At 42.4% G+C, this 21,144-nt stretch overlaps 1 protein-coding gene across 6 annotated transcripts in view; it reads right to left on the minus strand.

Annotated features, from left to right (window-relative positions):
- znf800a (zinc finger protein 800a) overlaps positions 1–21,144 on the minus strand; it is a 115,052-nt gene that overhangs the window by 13,170 nt on the left and 80,738 nt on the right. The gene's annotated exons all lie outside the window — the stretch shown is intronic.

Below are 21,144 nucleotides of genomic sequence, written 5' to 3' on the forward strand. Positions count from 1 at the left end.
TTAACAGATATGTGTAAATATAATCTACAAAGGTCAATGAGTCATGCTTTCCGTAGATTAACTAGTATCTGTATAGTTACTGGGCGTTTCTGTCTTCATTTAAACTGAATAACTTTGCAGTCAGTGAATTTTCATTTCCTGGACAAAAGAGAAGAACAAAACCAAAAAAGAAATGTATGTGCAAGACTCTGACTAATAGCATTGTCTCACATGATGAAACAATTGAGAGAATTTGCATTTCGACAGCACCTTTCATGATCTCAAAAGATCTCAAAGCGCTTTACAGCCAAGAAAATACTTTTGAAACATAGTCCTTGTTCTAATTTAGGAAACATGGCAGCCAATTTGCACACAGTAAAGTTCTGCAGAAAGTAATGAAATAATCACAAGATAATCTGTTTTAGGTGATATTGGTTGAAGGAACAACATGGGCCAAGATCCAGAAGAATTCCTCATTATTCTTGATTAGTGTCATGGGACCTTTTGCGTTCACCTGAGAGTGAAGATGGGGCCTCGTTTTAATGTCTAATTTGAAAGACAATACCTTCAGCAGTGCAGAGCTCCCTCAGTACTGCACTGAATTGTCAGCTCAGATTTTGTGTTTAAATCTCTGGAGTGGGATTTAAATATGACAAAAGAATTACATTTGTGAAGCTACTGCATCTATCACTGCTCAACATATTGTCTGCAAATAGGGAGTGGTTACATATCGATGGGAAATAACAGCCGCACTTCATTCAGCCCAAAGAATCCCTCACTCCCCTCGCCACCATTCTTTAAATGGTGATCCTGGTAGACAGCAAGAATAAAAGCAGCCTTGATACTAGCCAGAACTGGCACTAGGTCTACGTGGCATGTTGCTACCAATATCCTATATTAAATATCCCACTTTAGGTAGTATGCTTTATTGCATGATATTCACCTCAAATACATCACTCTCTTATGAAAATTTCTCAAATACAACACTGCAATCCAAGTAACAACACTGATTGATCAAACTGAAGCAGAAAAACTTCTGGCTCGAAAGACAGTCATCTGGCTCGAAAGAGTCATTTTTATTTAAGGTTTTTGCGCTACACTTACTGACATCTGAAGTAGTGGCAACATTCCTGCAGACAACACTTACTTGGTTCTGAAATTTACAATGACCAGTTTCACAACCTACTACTGGCTGATTACATTCACATAATTTAGCTATGGCAGTAAATTTATACGTTCTGATGAGAATCCTGAGGCTTACTTAAATAAGAACTCTTGCTAATCTCATTACTTGCTGAAGATGACTCATACTGATATACAATATGTACTGAACATAGAATTTTCAAATAATTAACCCAAAAGCTATTTTTGTAAATATAGAAACATAACAAATTTATAGCACAGAAGGAAGTCATTCAGCCCATGATGTCTGTACCAGCCAAAAAGGAGCTATCCAGTCTAAACCCACTTAGGAACATAGGAGCAGGAGTAGACCATTCAGCCCATCAAGCATGCCCCGCCATTCAATATGATCATGGCTGATCATCCACTTCAGTGCCTTTTTCCCACACTATCTTCATATCCCCTTATGTCACTTGTATTTAGAAATCTGTCAATCTCTGGTAAAGAAGGAACTGTATGCTGTAATGAGGAGATGAACACTGTATATTTCTACAAATGATGAGTTAGAGGTTAGAGTTCCGAAGAAGGGTCACTGACCCGAAATGTTAACTCTGCTTCTCTTCCCACAGATGCTGCCAGACCTGCTGAATGATTCCAGCATTTCTTGTTTTTGTTTCAGATTTCCAGCATCCGCAGTATTTTGCTTTTAGTTAGAGGGGTGAATGGGCACTTCACTTACCTTGGTGATAATAATATTATGCCAACTTGGAAACAAAGTATTCTGTGAGACTGTTGGCATAGGACCCAGATGTTCCAGCATGTTCAGGTCCTCAAGCAACTGACAAGGGTCCATCTAATAACATTCTGATACTACAGCATGAGCTTTCTAACATTGCAGGCATTCAATGAGTTATGTGAACAGTAAGTTTCAAATACTGAAAGCAGGTGAAGGGAAAAGAACAGTTGTACTCGCATTTCATTAGCACCTTATTACATACTCAGGGTGTCCCAAAGTGTCACAAGCAGTGAATTACTTCTGAAGAAACAGATGTCTGATGTCCTCTTTTGTTGTTATGTTGGCAACAGGGAAACCAATTTCCACACAGCAAGGTTCACAAATGTCAAATACAATGAAGGTCCTGTAAATCTGTTCTTTGGTGTTGACTGAAGACGGAATATTGGCCAGGATACAAGAGAATTCCCTGCACTTGTCTGAATAATGTCACAGAATCTACAACCTCCAACTGAAACAAGTAAATGTCTCATCCAGAAGTGGACACCTGCCAGCAATGCAGCAGGCCCTCAGTACTGCACTGAATTATCAGGCTAGATTTTCTGCTCAAGTCCAGGTGTTCTGATTCAGGGGGAGTGCTACCAACTGGGCCAAACAATGCGTCTCATTACACAAAAATCTTCTGGAGCCATAAAAGATGAACTCTGAACATCACAGAGATGTGCAAGAACTCCAGAGTGGTGATATAGGGGGAATTTACACAAATATCGATTTTAGAATAAAGGGAAAGGACAGGGAGGAATTTTTGGATTGTGTTCAGGTGAACTTCCTCATTCAGTATGTTCTCAGCCCAACTAGAAAGGAGACATTGCTGGATCTGCTGCTGGGAAACGAGGTGGGCCAAGCGGACCAGGTGTCTGTAGTGGAGCACTTTCAATGTGATGAGAAGGGATCTAACTAGGATGAAATGAAACCAAAAGACTGACAGGAAAAACTGTAACAGAACAATGGGTTATCTTTAAGGAAGAGATGTTTCAGGTACAGGCTAGGTACATTCCATCAAGCACGAAAGGTAGGGGAACCAAAAACAGGGGTCCTTGGAAGATGAGGGAGATAAAGATTATGATGAAACGAAAAGAGGGTGTATGATGCATGTGAGGTGAATTCTTCAAGTGAAAATCTGGCCAAATGCATTAGGTTGAGAGGGGAGGTGAACAGGAAAATAAGACTGGTAAACAGAGAATATGAGAATAGAATGGCAGTCAACATAAAGGGAACCCAAGAATCCTCTATCGGCATGTAAATACTAAATGGGTAGTAAGAAGTGGAGTGGGGCCTATTAGGGACAAAGAGGTAATATATGTTTAGAGGCACAGGGCAAGGCTAGAATACTTAATGAGTACTTTGTATCAGTGTTTATTAAGGAAGAGGAATCTGACAAAATATCAGGAGAAGTGGAGAGAGTAGAGGCAATGGAAAGGGTAAAAATTGAGAGGGAGGAGGAACTCGAAAGGCTGGCTATGCTTAGGGTAGATAAGTCACCTGGTCTGGAAGGCTTGCATCTCAGGTTGCTAAAGGAAGTTGGAGTAGAGATAGCAGAAGGGCTTGCCATAATCTTCCAATTTTCCCTACATATGAGGGAGATGCCAGAGAAAAGCCCGAGCAACTACAGGCCAGTTAGTTTAACATCAGTGGTGGTAAGATTTTAGAAACAATAATCAGAGAAAACATCAACAGACACTTGGAGAGGTTTGAGTTAGTTATTTAAGGATAGCCAGCATAGATTTGTAACAGGCAGATCATGCTTGACTAATCCAATTGACATTTTTGATGAAATAACAGAGAAGATTGAAGAAAGGAATGCAGTGGATGTTGTTTATATGGATTTTAAGAAAACGTTTGATAAAGTACCACATAAAAGGCAGGTTAACAAAACTGAGATTCATGGAATAGGAGGGTCACTGTCCATTTGGATAAAAAAAATTAGCTTAAGGGCAAAAAACAGCGAGTCGTGATGGATGTTTGTTTTTCAAACTGGAGGATGGTAGACAGTTGTGTTCCCCAAAGGTCAGTGCTAGGCCCACTTATTTTTTTGCCATATATAAATGACTTAGATGCTGGAACAAAGTAGAATTTCAAATTTGCCCATGATACCAAACTTGGAGGAGTGGCAAACAGTGAGGATGATGCGAAGTGCCTGCAACAGGACATAGATAGGCTAGTAGAATAAGCAGACAAGTGGCAGATGAAATTTAATACAGAGAAGTGTGAAGTGATGCATTTTGGCAGAAGGGCTAGGGTGAGGCAATATAGACTTAATGGCACAGTTCTAAAGAGTGTGCAGGAACAGAGGGACCTGGGGGTGCATGTGCATCCATCGTTGAAGGTGGCAGGACATATTGAGAGAGTGGTTAGTAAAGCATATAGGATCTTGGGCTTTATAAATAGAGGCATTGAGCACAAAGCAGAGATCTTATACTGAGCCTTTATAAAGCTCTGGTTAGGCCCCAACTAGAGGATTCTGTCCAGTTCTGGTCACCACACTTTAGGAAGGATGTGATGGTCCTTCAGAGGATGATAGAAGATTTACCAGAATGGTTCCAGTGATGGGGATTTTAGTTACAAGGTTAGGTTGGAAAAGCTGGAGCTTTGCTCCCTGCAGCAAAGGAGATTTGATAGAGGTGTACAAAATTATGACAGGCTTAGATAAGTTAGACAAGTAAGTAATGTTCCCATTAACTGATGGTATAACGACTAGGGGACACAGATTGAAGGTTTTGGGCAAGAGAGGCAGGAGGACTGTGAGGAAGAACATTTTTTTTACACAGTGAGTGATAATGACATAGAACACACTGCCCACAAGGGTGGTGGAAGCGAAGATAATCAATGCTTTTAAAAGGAAATTGGATGGGCACTTAAAGGAAATAAAGTTGCAGGGCTACGGGCATCAAGCGGGGGAGTGGGACTGACTGGATTGCTCTGCAGAGAAGTGGCGTGGACTCGATGGGCTGAATGGCCTCCTATGCTGTAAATGACTCTGTGACCATTATGCTAATGGAAGATTTCACTCACTCACATTCAAAGCAGGGGAGAATATTTTCCTTTGGGCATTCTGTATAAACAGATTTACAATTTGAATCTTCCTCCAGGTTTTTAAGCTAATTTAAAGTAACTACAAGGGACTAGTTTGTCCTGACAAAATCTGTTACATGCACTAATTTTGTATTAGCAGGAAGTTATTTTATGATTAGGCATTAAGTAGGCAGGTGCAGCTTTGGACAATGTTCCTAGTGCTACTCCAAGGAGTAAATATTTTTAACATGTTAACCCACAAGATCAACATTAGCATTTTTGTTCATTAGTTGCTTATTAAGCTGCATATGATGTGAAATGTGCAACATTACTCATATGAACATACAAAATTGATGGGTAGGAAGAGTCCATCAGTCTGCCCCATACTCATGATAGCTGGAGCATCTTGATCAAACATTTCCTCTGTTCCCCACAGGCATTCACCTGAGAGAGGCCACAAACAAAAGAGAAAAACCCAGGACCAAGAAGGGAAAAATACTCTGGAAAGTTCCTCTCCGATCCTCTCAGGCAATCAAAGTCAGACAGCTGAAACTGACCACTGGGAGGAATTTAACCCCCAAGGACAAATGGGAGGGTAAATGTTTTCAAATGCTCAAACCGGACCTAAACTCACCTATTTGCAGTTTTAAAGAAAGTGGATCAGGAAATCATGTTTAACCAATTTGTTGGAGTTCTTTGAAGGAGTGACATGTACTGAGGATAAAGGGGAGGCATTTGACAAGATGCCACATAAAAGGTTATTGCGCAAAGTAGAAGCTCATGGTATGGGGGTAACATATTAACATGGATAGAAGATTGCCTGGCTGGCAGAAAACAGTGTGTATAAATGGATCCTTTTGTGATTAGCAGGTTGTGACGAGTGGAGTCCCACAGGAGTCTGTGCTGGGGCCTCATCTTTTTATAATTTATATCGATGACTTAGATGAGGGGAGCAATAGCATGGTAGCTAAATTTTCAGATGACACAAAGACAGGTAGGAAAGTATGTTGTGAAGAGGACATGAGGAGGTTGCAGACCGATATAGATAGGTTGAGTGAGTGGGCAAAAATCTGGCAGATGGAGTATAATGTGGGAAAAGGTGAAGTTGTTCACTTTGGCGGGAAGAATAAAAAAAAGCAGAGTATTACTTAAACGGAGAACGACTGCAGAATTCCGAAGTGCAGAGGGATCTAGGTGTTCTAGTGCAGAAGTCACAGAAAGTCCGTATGCAGGTACAGCACGTAAAAAAAAAATGGCTAATGGAATGCTACCCTTTATTACGAGAAGAATTGACAATAAAAGCAAGGATGTTATGCTTCAGTTATACAGGGCATTGGTGAGACCACATCTCGAATACTGTGTACAGTTTTGGTCTCCTTATTTAGGGAAAGATGTAAATACATTGGAGGCGGTTCAGAGGAGGTTTACTAGATTGATACCTGGAATGAATGGGTTGTCTAATGAGGAAAGGTTGGACAGACTGGGCTTGTTTTCACTGGAATTTAGAAGAGTGAGGGGAGACTTGATTGAAGTTTATAAGATCCTGAACGGTCTAGACAAGGTGGATGTGGAAAGGATGTTTCCTCTTGTGGGTGAATCCAGAACTAGGGGGCACAGTTTTAAAATTAGGGGTCACCCTTTCAGAACAGAGATGAGGAGAAATTTTTTCTCTGAGGCTTGTACAACTTTAGTACTCTCTCTCAGAAGGTGGTGGAGGCAGAGTCACTGAATATTTTTAAGGCGGAGGTAGGTAGATTCTTTTTAGGCATGGGAATAAAAGGTTATCAGGGTAGATGGGAGTGTGGAATTCGAAACACAAACAGATCAGCCATGATCTTATTGAATGGCGGAGCAGGCTCGAGGGGCCGAATGGCCTACTTCTGCTCCGAATTCATACATACGTTCGTATGTTCATTACAACACTGAGTGAAGCGTGGGCCATGGCTCAGTTGGTAGAACTCTCATCTTTTGAGTCAGAAGGTTGTGGGTTTAAGCTTCAGAAAATTGAGCACATAACCTCGGCTGGCACTCCTATACTGCCCTAACGGACAGCTGAACTGTTTTTTTTATTCATTCATGGGATGTGGGCGTTGCTGGTTAGGCCAGCATTTATTGCCCATCCCTAATTGCCATTGAGAAGGTGGTGGTGAGCCACCTTCTCGAACCGCTGTAGTCCATGTGGGGTAAGTACACCCACAGTGCTGTTAGGAAGGGAGTTCCAGGATGTTGACCCAGCGACAGTGAAGGAACAGTGATATAGTTCCAAGTCAGGATGGTGCGTGGCTTGGAGGGCAACTTGCAGGTAGTGGTGTTCCCATGCATTTGTTGCTCTTGTCCTTCTAGTTGGTAGAGATCGCAGGTTTGGAAGGTGCTGTCTAAGGAGCCTTGGTGCATTGCTGCAGTCCATCTTGTAGATGGTACACACTGCTGCCACTATGCGACGGTGGTGGAGGGAGTAAATGTTTGTAGATGGGGTGCCAATCAAGCAGGCTGCTTTGTCCTGGATGGTGTCGAGCTTCTTGAGTGTTGTTGCAGCTGCACCCATCCAGGCAAGTGGAGAGTATTCCATCACACTCCTGACTTGTGCCTTGTAGATGGTGGACAGGCTTTGGAGAATCCGGAGGTGAGTTACTCGAAGGATTTCTAGCCTCTGACCTGATCTTGTAGCCACAGAATTTGTATGGCTACTCTAGTTCAGTTTCTGGTCAATGGATAGTTGATAGTGGGGGATTCAGTGATGGTAATGTCATTGAATGTCAAGGGGAGATGGTTAGATATTCTCTTGTTAAAGATGGTCATTGCCTGGCACTTGTGTGGCGTGAATGTTATTTGCCACTTATCAGCTCAAGCCTGGATATTGTCCAGGTCTTGCTGCATTTCTACACGGACTGCTTCAGTATCTGAGGAGTTGCGAATGGTGCCGAGCATTGTTCAATTATCAGCGAACATCCCCACTTCTGACCTTATGATTGAAGGAAGGTCATTGATGAAGCAGCTGAAGATGGTTGGGCCTAGGACACTACCCTGAGGAACTCCTGCAGTGATGTCCTGGAGCGGAGATGTTTGACCTCCAACAACCACAATCATCCTCCTTTGCGCTAGGTACGACTCCAACCAGTGGAGAGTTTTCCCCAATTCCCATTGACTCTAGTTTTGCTAGGGCTCCCTGATGCCATACTCAGTCAAATGCTGCCTTGATGTCAAGGGCAGTCACTCTCACCTCTTGAGTTCTGCTCTTTTGTCCATATTTGAACCAAGGCTGTAATGAGGTCAGGAGCTGAGTGGCCCTGATGGAACCAAAACTGGGTGCAACTGAGCGGGTTATTGCTAAGTAAATGCGTCTTGATAGCACTGTTGACGACACCTTCCATCACTTTACTGATGATTGAGAGTAGACTGATGGGGCAGTAATTGGCTGGGTTGGACTTGTGCACAGAACATACCTGAGCAATTTTCTTCATTGCCAGGTAGATGCCAGTGCTGTAGCTGTACTGGACCAGCTTGGCTAGGGGCACGGCAAGCTCTGGAGCACAGGTCTTCAGTACTCTTGCCAGAATGTTGTCAGGGTCCATATCCTTTGCAGCATCTAGTGCCTTCAGTCATTTCTTGACATCACACAGAGTGTGATGCTGGGGACTTCAGGAAGAGGCCAAAATGGATCATCCACTTGGCACTTCTGGATGAAGACTGTTGCAAATGCTTCAGTCTTATCTTTTGCACTGATGTGCTGGGCTCCCCTTTCATTGAAATGGGGATATTTGTGGAGCCACTTCCTCCAGTTAGTTGTTTAATTGTCCACCACCATTCACGACTGTTCGAACTGCTGTCTTTCAATTAAATATTAAACTGAGGCCCTGTCTATCCCCTAAGGTGGAAGTAAAAGATCCTGTGGCACTATTTCAAAGAACAGCAGGGGAATTAACCAAGTGTTCTTCCAATATTTACCCCTCAACCAAAATCACTAAAACTGATTATCTTGTCATTACTACATTGCTGTTTATGAGAGCTGGCTGTGTGCAAACTGGCTGTATTTCAACAGTGACTACTGTGATAAAAGTTGGACTTTGTAACATGATTATGTTTTAAAAATTGTGATTTTTAAAATTTTCAGATAGAGTCCAGAAGGTCAGGTGACCTCACATCTGCTCTGCGAAAGGACAAGACAGATCAAAGACTTTTTTTGAAAAAAGAGAGACCACAGCGATAACACCTGAAGAACAATGAGTTTCGCCCTCCCAGACTTTGGGGTCGTAAACAAGGGGGTCAGTGATTCCAAAGATGCAAATGTACCAAGCAACTGTTAATACCTGGGAACAATGGAAGGTCCAGGTGGCTCTGTGAAACCGGACTTTGCACACTGGAACAGGACAATCAGCTATTGACTTTTCAGTCCAGATAAATTTAACAGATATTCTGAAGGCAGACAGGCTGTAAGAGATGAAACCAGGGGTTGCAACCTCAAGGCAAGCTGTAAGAAGGGAACCCAGTGGCTGCAGCCTGACAGCAGGCTGTAAGGATGAGAATCAGCAGTTGAGGGGGTTGGGGGGGAACACCTGTTCTCAGAAGCCTGATACAGTAAAAGACAATGAATAAAGCATTGAACCTGTTTTGAAAGTTGAAGCTTGCGGAGAAGTAGAAGACCAACAGGATCACCAGGAATCGCCTTATTCACAGACAGCCAGGTCACACGTGCTCGGCAAAGTAAGCAAAGGGGACATTGATTTTTGGAAAGGTCTGGGAGATCCAATCCATTGCTACTGGGAGGAGTTTGGGATGACAAAGGATTTTGGCATCAAAAAGGACTGTGTAATGTATAATTGTGGTATGGGGTTTTCAAGTATTTTATTAAGTAAAGAAAATGCCTTTCTTTGTAATTTGGGATATCAGCTACTTACAAAGTACGATTTGATTAATAGGGATTTCTTTTAGTTTATTTGTTACAATAAGTCTTAAGACGTAAAATCTTGTTGTGTAATTCTTTAAATTGGTCTGGGGGTTTATACCTCGCATTTTAACGTTAATGGTCTCACTGAGGTCATAACGCTACACCTAAACATACTTAATTGGCTGTAATGTTCTCATGTTACATGGGTTACATCAACCCAAGCCCATCTACTGTGGCCCAAATGTCCCAGGTTACTGCCTTCTGCTGTTGCTGCAGGAGAGTCAGACCTAATGTTAACCAGTCACATGGCAGTGCCCAAGTATAGAGATTATTCGCTACATCATGTCACCATTCATACACCAGCAGGCAACGCCACCCAAAAAGGGTTACTGTTATCCTCAGGTGGTACATGACCAGCAGCCAAAATAATTATGTAAATGAATGCTCATTTTTCAGGAGATCCTTGTGACACTGCGTGAGAAATTCAAGGATTTCGCAACTGTTCCAGTCGGAGTCTGTGCTGTCGAAGAGGTACTACTACTCTTCTCCTGTGCAAACATTTATCACTTTTGTCATTTTGCAATGTTGCCGTTTTCCACCTTACTTTGGGTTTTAACAAAACATTTGTTTTCCAGTTTAGCTTGCAGCTATGTTCCTGCTGTAATTCAGTTCTCCTCAAAACATGCATAATTACTTCATCTGCCTGTGAGCACATGTACTTACAATCAGTTTTGTAAATTAATAATGTCACTAGCCTGTTAACTGTCACTCATTCACAGTGCAAGTGACTGGATTTGCTTTTTTAAAACAATTTTATTTGTTTTGATGCCAATCTCCCTGGCCATAAATGGCACTTTTAATATTTGCATGCTGCTGAAAGCTCTTGATGTATTTGTGGTTTCCAAAACATTACAGTGACTGTTTGTTTATTGTCTAGTATACTGTAGAGATCCAGTAATTCCACAGGCAATGTCATTGCAATATGCCACTCTTCTTAAAGGGCACCAAACTGTGATGGACTAGAGTATCCAGGGGCTACTTTACTGTAAAGATACTGTATACACAGATTGGTACACTTCAACATTTCGTATCAGTCACAGTTTTAAGTAGAGTGGTAGTGCATGAATTGGTTGTGAGAGCAGTGGTCCTTTGTGCCACTCTATCGCACCATTTCCATAGATAGCTTCAAGGAGCCGGCATCAAGTTTCAGGTATTAGCTGGCCATTACTATCAGTGGGTGACCTAGCCCTATGACGCAGGGCTCCATGCAGCAGACAGCACAGCTCTGCATCTGCCTCTCTGCTGACCCAGACTCTGAGAAGAAAACCCTCTGCAGTTACTGTTAGGTATACCCCAAACCATGGAGCCATCTTGGCCAATCAGGATACACTTGTTGCTGATTACACTGGCAAGCTTATAGATGGCAGACAGTGATTAGGGTGCCCACGAAAAACTATCCAACATTAATGTTAGTCAGGCATTCACCCATTTGAGTAGCACCATTGTCTGGTTTTCTTTAAGAAGAGGAGGCTCCATCTGCATTATCTGTCTGCCAAAGTGAGTCATGTTCAGCTCTGTCTGCAAAGGTCAGTGTGCAAGTACAGGAAGATGGGCACAGAGTACTGTTTGGGAATTGTCTTTTTTTCAAGGCAAGACAAACACAACAGAGACCGATGGAAGGAAAAGAACTGAGGATGGACGACATTAGAACATTACATGATCTCAATAGAAGAGCAAATTGAGAACATAGAAATCTCACATTGAAGATTGCTTTCATCTGTCTCATCTACACATAGCAACTTGAAATTAACTAGTTAGATAGAAAAAGCTCATACCATCTGCAGAACAGTGCTGCTGTGATTAGATTTGATTAGACTTCCCCCAGTAAACTTTTTGTTTTAAAATTGTAAATTCCCCTCCATTCTTCTTCTTTAGTTCTCTTTCACGGATCATTCACAAGAATGCACCTGGTTTAATTTAAAGAAGCAGAATGGACTGAACCAGCCTGAACGTTAGTTTGCGATCTGCCAACAAACGGTACAATTCAGGTGTGATAGGTCCCTGTAGCTTCCTGATCGCAATTACTTAGCTAAGGAATTCTGATGCACATTTAAACAGGAAAGAAAAATCAAAATGACAGATGGTCCCAGGGTACAGACACCAGATATTCTGATTGGGAATCCAGTATTCAAACCAGTTTGAGTGGTTTACCTGCACTCCAATAAACCATTTGTCTTAATTGCTTACTAAACATGCTTTGTCTAGAAGTGTGACCAGCATATGCACAGTAGACTACAAAACTGATGAAACTCTGAGATTTCAGTCTGCAACAGATAGCATTAAAAATCCTCTTGACAGATAAAAAGGGTCACAAGGGAAGAAAGTTTGGATTGATTCAATGGGTTCCTTGTTTTGAACTGAATAAAATAAATTTTAAATTTTAATTATTGCCAACAAAGAAGGTCAAACACTAAAGTTTTTACAGTTTGAATTTGGTGATGTGTGTGAAAATAAACTTTTCAAAGAAAAATTTTGCAGGACACAACCAGCACATAATATAGATCTGCCAGGGAAAAGTAAATCTCTGATAGCAGGTTGATAGAATGTTTGTTTACAGGATATAATGTGTGTGATACTAAGCAGTCAAAAGGCTGCAGCAGACAACATTAATTAGCAGCATTGATTGCTGCACTCTGGGCACCAGAAAGATTCCCAACCGAGTCCCATCGTTGTTAGAAACGCAAAGCACACACTCAGGATTTGGCAGGCATGAAATATAATTGTTATAGTAACAACTATAATAAAACCCCATGAAGCAATAGAAATACAATTTAACTCCAACTGTGTGTCTGTTAACACAAATTTCAGTTCATGTGACAGCTCCTACGCAAAATTCCAGATCTGTTAAAGTTATAGTGCATGTAACAACGTACTATAAACCATAACGTATACCACATCACAGTTATTACTGTGCTCTTAATTACCATTCTGCATTAAAGAAAGTACAAGCAACTTATGAACGTTAAGAGTACCTGGAAATCACAGATTTCGAGTAGTCCATGCAGAATGATATATGAATGCTGCTATTTTAAAAAGGGGGCCACTATCCCTGAAATACTTCATATATATAGCAGAAATCCCTATTCAAAGAACCTACATATTATATAGGCACCAGTAAAGAATAATGATGGGTTTGACATTGTGTATTACCAGCAGATTTCCATGGAGCTGCTCATAATCGAAGGTATGTTTGCTAAATTTGCTGATGACACAAAGATAGGTAGGAAAGTAAGTTGCGAAGAGGACATAAGGAGTCTGCAAAGGGATATAGATAGGTTAAGTGAGTGGGCAAACACCTGGCAAATAGAATATAATGTGGGAAAATGTGAACTTGTCCACTTTGGCAGGAAGAATGGTGAAGCAGTATATTTAAATGGAGAGAGATTGCAGAACTCTGAAGTACAGACGGATCTGGGTGCCCTGGTACATGAATCACAAAAGGTGCTATAGAGCAAGTGGTTAGGAAGGTAAATGGAATGTTGTCGTTTATTTCGAGGGGAACGGAATATAAAAGTAGGGATGTTTTGCTACGGTTGTATAAGGTATTGGTGAGACCACATCTGGAGTACTTCGTACAGTTTTAGTTTCCTTACTTAAGAAAGGAAATAAATGCGTTAGAGGAAGTGCAGAGAAGGTTCACTTGGCTGATACATGGGATAGAGGGGTTATCTTATGAAGACAGTTGGACAGGTTGAGTCTGTATCCATTGCAGTTTAGAAGAATAAGAGGTTATCTTATTGAAACATAAGATCCTGAGGGGACTTGACAGGGTGGATGCTGAAAAGATGTTTCCCCTTGTGGGAGAGACTAGAACTAGGGGACACAGTTTAAAAATAAGGGGTTGCCCATTTAAGATGGAGATGAGGAGAAATTTCTTCTCTCTGAGGGTTGTGAGTCTTTGGAACTTTCTTCCTCAGAGAGCAGTGGAGGCAGGGTCATTGAGTATTTTTAAGGCAGAAAGAAATAATTTCTTGACTAACAAGGGAATCGGGAAAATGGAGTTGAGGCCACAATCAGATCAGCCATCATCTTATTACATGGCGGAGCAGGATCGAAAGGGCCGAATGTATGGTTAAAATCATCGGGACAGGAGTAGGTCATTTAGCCCTTGAGCCTGCACCAAGATTCAATTGGATCAGAGCTGATCTGTACCTCGACTTCATCTTCCAGCCGCTGCTCCGTATCCATGGATACCCTTAACTAACAAAACGCTATCGATCTCAATCTTGAAAGCTCCAATTGTACCAGTCTTTTACAGCCTTTTGGGGAGAGAATTCTAGATTTCTATTACCTTGTGGGTGAAAAACACGCTTCCTTACTTGGTCTTAAAATTAGAGCCAGGCCACTCAAGATCTATGTCTCCTCGTTCTCCCACCTTCAGAAATAATTTATGTACCAAATTCTTCAAATATTTTAACCAGTTGCTATTAGATCAACTCTCAATCTTCTAAACTCAAGGGAATACATGCCAAGTTTATGCAACCTGTCCTCATAATTTAGTCCTCTGAGCCCCAGCCATTCTGATGAACCTGTGACTCTAGAGCTGTTATTGAGCATAATGTCCCTTAAACTCTGCTAGATCTAACCACTGTAAATAGGTCAGAGTCATTTACGGCACAGAAGGAGGCCATTCGGCCCATGGAGTCCATGTGGCTCTCCACAGAGCTATTAAGTCAGTCCCACTCCCCAGGCTGATCCCTGTAGACCTGCAAGTCTATTTCCTTCAAGTGGCCATACAATTTCCTTTTGAAGTCATTGATTGTCTCCGCTTTCACCACTCTTGTGGGCAGCTAAATCCAGGTCATTACCAACTGCTACGTAAAAAAATTCTTCCCCATATTCCCACTGCATCTCTTGCCCAAAATCTTCCATCTGTGTTCCCTAGTCCTTGAACCATTAGTTAATGGGAACAATTTTTCCTTGTCTAACTTATCGAAGCCTGTCATAATCTCGTACACTTCTATTAAATCACCCCTCAATCTCAATTGTTCCAAGGAAAGCAACCCCAGTTTTTCCAACCTAACCTTGTAACTAAAATCCCCTATCTCTGGAAACATTCTGGTAAATCTCCTCTGCACCCTCTAAGGGCTCTCACAAGCTTCCTAAAGTGTGGTGACCAGATCTGGATGCAGTACTCCAGCTGGGGCCTAACCAGAGCTTCATAAAGGTTCAGCATAATTTCCCTGCTTTTGTACCCAATGCCTCAAAGTCCAAGATCCCATATGAAGCAGTGCCTGGAGTGGCTATAAAGGCCACTCTCTCAATATGTCCTGCCAACTTAAAAGATCTATGCACATGCACCCCAGGTGCCCCTGTTCTTGCACACTCTTTAGAACTGCACCATTAAGAATATATTGCCTCTCACTATTGCTTCTGCAAAATGCATCACTTCACATTTGTCAGTATTAAATTCCATCTGCCACTTGTGTGCCCATTCTGCTCGCCTATCTATGTCCTGTTGCAAGCAGTTCATATCATCCTCACTGTTCACCACACCTCCAAGTTTGGTATCATCAGCAAATTTTGAGATTCTACTCTGTATTCCAAGATCCAAGTTATTTACATATAGCACAAAAAAGCAGTGGCTCCAGCACTGACTTTGGGGAACACTACGGTCTACCATCCTCCAGTCTGAAAAGCAACTGTTTACTACAAGTCGTATAACTTGGGCAGTAGAGAGGGCTTTAAACTAAATAGTGGGGGGGGGGGGGGGGCGAGGGATCAAGCGAGGGAAGATGTGATAATTTAAAGAGAGAGAAGGCAAGAGAGCAAGGTAGCAATAAGGATAATGATAATCAGGGTGTGGTTTAGGGACAGTACGTACAAACTCAAGAGTGAGCCAGCAGATAAGACTAGAAGTTGTAAACTAACAGAGTGGGGGAGGGTTCAGGAGAAGTGAGATTTAGAAATCCGAAGCATCGGAACAGTATTGCATTGTGGGTAAAGACAAGCAGAATGCGACAGGAAGGGACACGAAGTTTAACAAAAATTGTACATCAGCAAATAAGGTCATTAAAGGGAATAGAAGCAAAAAATGAAATTAAAGGTTCTTTATCTGAATGTGCAAAGCATCTTTTATTTTTATTCATTCATGGGATGTGGGCGTCGCTAATTGCCCTTGAGAAGGTGGTGGTGAGCTGCCTCCTTGAACCGCTGCAGTCCCTGTGGGGTAGGTATACCTACAGTGCTGTTAGGAAGGGAGTTCCAGGATTTTGACCCAGTGACAGTGAAGGAACGGCGATGTAGTTCCTAGTCAGGATGGTGTGTGATTTGGAGGGGAACGTGCAGGTGGTGGTGTTCCCATGCATTTGTTGCTCTTGTCCTTCTAGTTGGTAGAGGTCGCGGGGTTGGAAGATGCTGTCTAAGGAGCCTTGGTGCATTGCTGCAGTGCATCTTGTAGATGGTACACACTGCTGCCACTGTGCGTCAGTGGTGGAGGGAGTAAATGTTTGTAGATGGGGTGACAATCAAGCGGGCTTCTTTGTCCTGGATGGGGTCGAGCTTCTTGAGTGTTGTTGCAGCTGCACCCATCCAGGCAAGTGGAGAGTATTCCATCACACTCCTGACCTGTGCCTTGTAGATGGTGGACAGGCTTTTGGGAGTCAGGAGGTGAGTTACTCGCCGCAGGATTCCTAGCCTCTGACCTGATATTGTAGCCACAGTATTTGTATGGCTCCTCCAGTTCAGTTTCTAGTCAATGGTAACCCCTAGGATGTTGATAGTGGGGGATTCAGCGATGGTAATGTCATTGAACTTCAAGGGGAGATGGTTAAATTCTCTCTTGTTGGAGATGGTCATTGCCTGGCACTTGTGTGGTGCGAATGTTACTTGCCACTTATCAGCCCAAGCCTGGATATTGTCCAAGTCTTTCTGCATTTCTACATGGACTGCTTCAGTATCTGAGGAGTCACGAATGGTGCTGAACCTTGTGCAATCATCAGCGAACATCCCCACTTCTGACCTTATGATTGAAGGAAGGTCATTGATGAAGCAGCTGAAGGTGGTTGGGCCTAGGACACTACCCTGAGGATTTCCTGCAGTGATGTCCTGGAGCTCAGATTATTGACCTCCAACAACCACAACCATCTTCCTTTGCAATATCTTCTATCTACAATATGATAGATGAACTAGTGGCACAAATAGAGGTCCATGATTTAGATCTAATAACCATTACAGAGACATGGTTACACAGTGATCAAAATTGGAAAATAAATATTCCAGGGTACACAATATTTCGGAAAGACAGACAGAATAGTAAAGGAGAAGGGGTAGCACTGATGGTAAAGGATGACATAAGGGCATTAGTGAGAAAGATTAGGAAATAGAATCAGTATGGATGGAAATAAGGAATAGCAAGAACCAGAAAGCAAGGATGGGAGTAGTTTATAGGCCCCCTACCCATTGGACAGAGCATTAAATAAGATATTATTGGGGCTTGTAACAAGGCAATGTTATAATTGTGGGGGACTTCAATCTTCATATAGACTGGGACAATGAAATTAGCAGGACTGGTCTGGAAGAGGAGTTTGTAGAATGTTTTCAGGAGATTTTCTTGGAGCAATACACTGTGGAGCCAATTAGGGATAAAGCTATCTTAGATCTAAGATTGTGTAATGAAGCAGGGTTAATTAGTAATGTCATACAAAAGATCTACTGGGAAACAGTGATCATAATACCATTGAATTCCATGTTAAGTTTGAAAGTGACATGCTCCAATCACAAACAAGAACCTTAAACTTAAACAAAGCCAATGTCTTAGACATGAGGGGAGAACTGGCTAAGGTAAATTGGGTAAACAGACCAAAAGGTATGGTGGTAAATGAACAGTGAGAAACTTTTAAAGAAACAATTCAAAATGTTCAACAAAAATACATTCCTTTGAAAAACAAAAACTCAGCAAAAAAGACCCATCCATGGCTCACTCAGGAAGTTAAAAGTAGCAAGTCTGAGGATTGGGAGTGTTTTAGAAACTGGCAAAAGGCCACCAAAAAGTTGATGATAAAGGAAAAAATAGAATGAGAGTAAACTAGCCAGAAATATAAGAACAGATTGTAAGAGCTTTTATAAGTATATAAAAAGGAAGAGAGTAGCTAAAGTAAATGTTGATCTCTTAGAAGCAGAGACAGGAAAAATTATCGGGAATGAGGAAATGGCAGAGGCACTGAACAAATATTTTGTGTCTGTCTTCACAGTCGAAAACACAAGTTCCATACCAGAAACAGACAATAGATTAGGGGCTAAAAGAGTGAGGAAATTAAGGCAGTTAATAACAGCAGAGAAAAAGTATTGGAGAAACTTAAGTGACTAAAATCAGACAAATCTCCAGGACCTGATGGCCTACATTTTAGGGTTTTGAAAGAGATAGCTGCAGAGATAATGGATGCGATAGCCATGACTTCCCAAAATTCCTAAGATTCAGATTGGAAGTTGGCAAATGTTACACCGCTTTTCAAGAAAGGAGGGAGAGAGAAAACAGGGAACTACAGGCCAGTCAGCCTAACCTCAGTCATTGGGAAAATGCTGGAATCTATTATTAAAGAAGTCTCAACAATACACTTAGAAAAGCACAGTATGATTAGAACAAGTCAACATGGTTTTAATAAATTTATTTGAATCTTTTGAGGATGTAACTAATGGGGTGGATAAAGGGGAACCAGTAGATGTAGTATACCTGGATTTTCAAAAGGCATTCAATAAGTTGCCACACAAAAGGTTAATAGGCAAGATAAGGACTCATGGAGTTGGGAGCAATATATTAGCATGGATAGATATTGGTTAACAGACAGGAAGCAACGAGTGGGGAGAAAGAGCAACGGATGGCAGCAGATGACCACGGATAGACGTGAACAGTGAGGAGTTTCCTAGGGAGCTGACTGCCCAGGAGCCATCTTAGTCCTTAACCTATGTGGTTTTTGGATGTGGTTTTTCTCTCAAATCTGGCTTCAAATTCCTGGCTTCACTGGACAGCTGTGCTGGACTACGTTGGAAAAATGTAAGACTCTGCTTCCATTTATAATCTACCTTTTTTTCTTTTTCTGATCTGTGAGCTGTGGAAAAAATCTGGAAAGATCTAGATCTTTGAAACTTGGCTTCAAATTTCTGAACTTATCATCTCAACATCAAGAATAGGCTTTTGCTCTGGACTACACTGGTTATAATGCAAAACTCAACTTTGTCTCTGAATTGCTGCTCTGTTGTGATAGTTCAAGTAACTTTGATCAGTTTACTGCCGTTCCCCCACCACTGCTGTGATTGAGCCTGTGACTGACCACTCATTATACTGGTTTTTCCACTTCAGCCTGTTCCTGGCCAGAAAATCACGTGCCTGCACTAAGTTCATTCCTAAGCGACCTACAGTCATCTCAGATTGACCACCTGTGGGCGTAGTAGCTGGAGGGTTCAGGGGATGGAGGTGGCAACCTGGAGATGGGAAGCAGCGACCTGTAGCTGCTCCCTTTGCACACCTGGAGGACAAGATCACACCTACTCTTGTGCCAATCATGGGTCCTGCTGGTCAGTGCCGTCAACACTAACAACATCAAGAGTTAATGACTAAGGGAGTAAACCCAACAAAGTCTGGAGTAGAGTCCCATTAGGTTGTTGGTGTTTCCCTCAAGTTAGCAGCTTCCAGCAACTCCTGCAACCGAATAGGCCCCAGACGTATAGGGTTTCGTCTTTCTTCTGGACACCAGCCTATGAGGTCGAGAGGGGGCTGCAGAAGCTAGGCAAGTCTGCACCTCCTAAAACCATGCCTAGGCTACGCAGCAAACAAAGAAAGGTATGCTTTCAGGTTGAAAGCTTAAATGTGAGGATGTGTGTCCTGGAATGAACAACGACCCACACTCCACAGCTAGGTGTATGCAAGACAGACCTGATTGACTGTGAACTACACAATCGTGGTGGTGACATTGCCGCTCTACAAGAATCCAGATTCGAGAGACTAATTACACCTTCTTCTGGCTTGGAAAGAACGCTGAAGATCGTCGAGAGCATGGTGTAGGCTTCATAGTGAGCAATTGGCTGACACTGTCAATTAAGCCGCCAGCAGCAACTTCATAGCACATCATCTCCCTCTGGTTATCATCCAATGGAGGCACAGTCAACATCATATGCATCTGCGCACCAACTCTGAATGCCAGCATCTCAGATAAAGAGCATTTCTATGACTCCCTAGCTGACATTCTGAGAAACATATCAGATGGTGAGAGGCTATTCATCCTGGGTGACTTCAAAGCACGTGTCGGGGCAGACAGCAATTCATGACCAACATGCCTCGGTCATCATGGAGTGGGCAAGATCAACGATAACGGACAATGCCGTCTTGAGATTTGTGCCTTGAATGAATAATGCATCACTGACACCTTCTGCCAGGGCAGTCATCGCTACAGGATATAATGCTTTCACCCAAGATCTGGCCATTGGCAACAACTAGACCTAGTCATCATGAGGAGGCACGATCTGCCCAGTGTTCTTCACACTCGCACCTACAATAGCGTAGACTGTGATTTCGACCACTCTCTTATCAGCAGCACAGTGAAAGTACATCCCCGAATGTTCCACACCTCCAAACACGATGGCCCGTCACACATCAACATCCCTTGAATCAGCAATGATGCCAAATACCAGCACTTCGCACTATCGCTAGAACATTTGCTACCCACCAAAGCTTTAACGGGAAGCACTGATGCTGGCATCAATGAAACTTGGAAGTCACTAAGCTCAATCATCTATGAAGCAGCAGAAGCATAATTTGGTAAAGACACTGCACAACCTGAAAGTAGCCAAGACAGCAGTGGAAAGGAGAGGGAGATACTGCACAAAGAAACACTGGATCAGTTTATGTCAAGAAATCCAAATTGCATGCGACAAAGGAAATTAATGAGCTATATACGAAGGGATCAAGAGGGCGCTTGGTCTTGCCATCCCCAAAGTTGCTCCCCCGAAGTCGGCAGATGGTGAAGTACTGACTGACAGAAGTCAACAGATGTCCTAAGCTGAGCACTGCTGTAAGCTGTACTCGTGTGAGTCGGACATCTCCAGTCTGCGTCGACACTCTCCCGCAACTTCCTGTCATGGATGAGTTAGATGAAGAACCCTCATCACTGGAGCGCGAGAAGGCCATAGACTACCTAGCGAACAGAAGGGCACCTGACAAGGACGGAACCCCAGCCAAACTGCTCAAGCACAAAAAGTCCCATCTACTGCCACACCTTTATGACCTTCTCCTTTTCTGCTGGAAAGTAGGATCTGTTCCACAAGAGATGCGTGATGCCAACATCATCACACTATACAA

Source organism: Heterodontus francisci, chromosome 18, assembly GCF_036365525.1.
Source record: "Heterodontus francisci isolate sHetFra1 chromosome 18, sHetFra1.hap1, whole genome shotgun sequence".
NCBI classification, from domain to species: Eukaryota; Metazoa; Chordata; class Chondrichthyes; order Heterodontiformes; family Heterodontidae; genus Heterodontus; species Heterodontus francisci.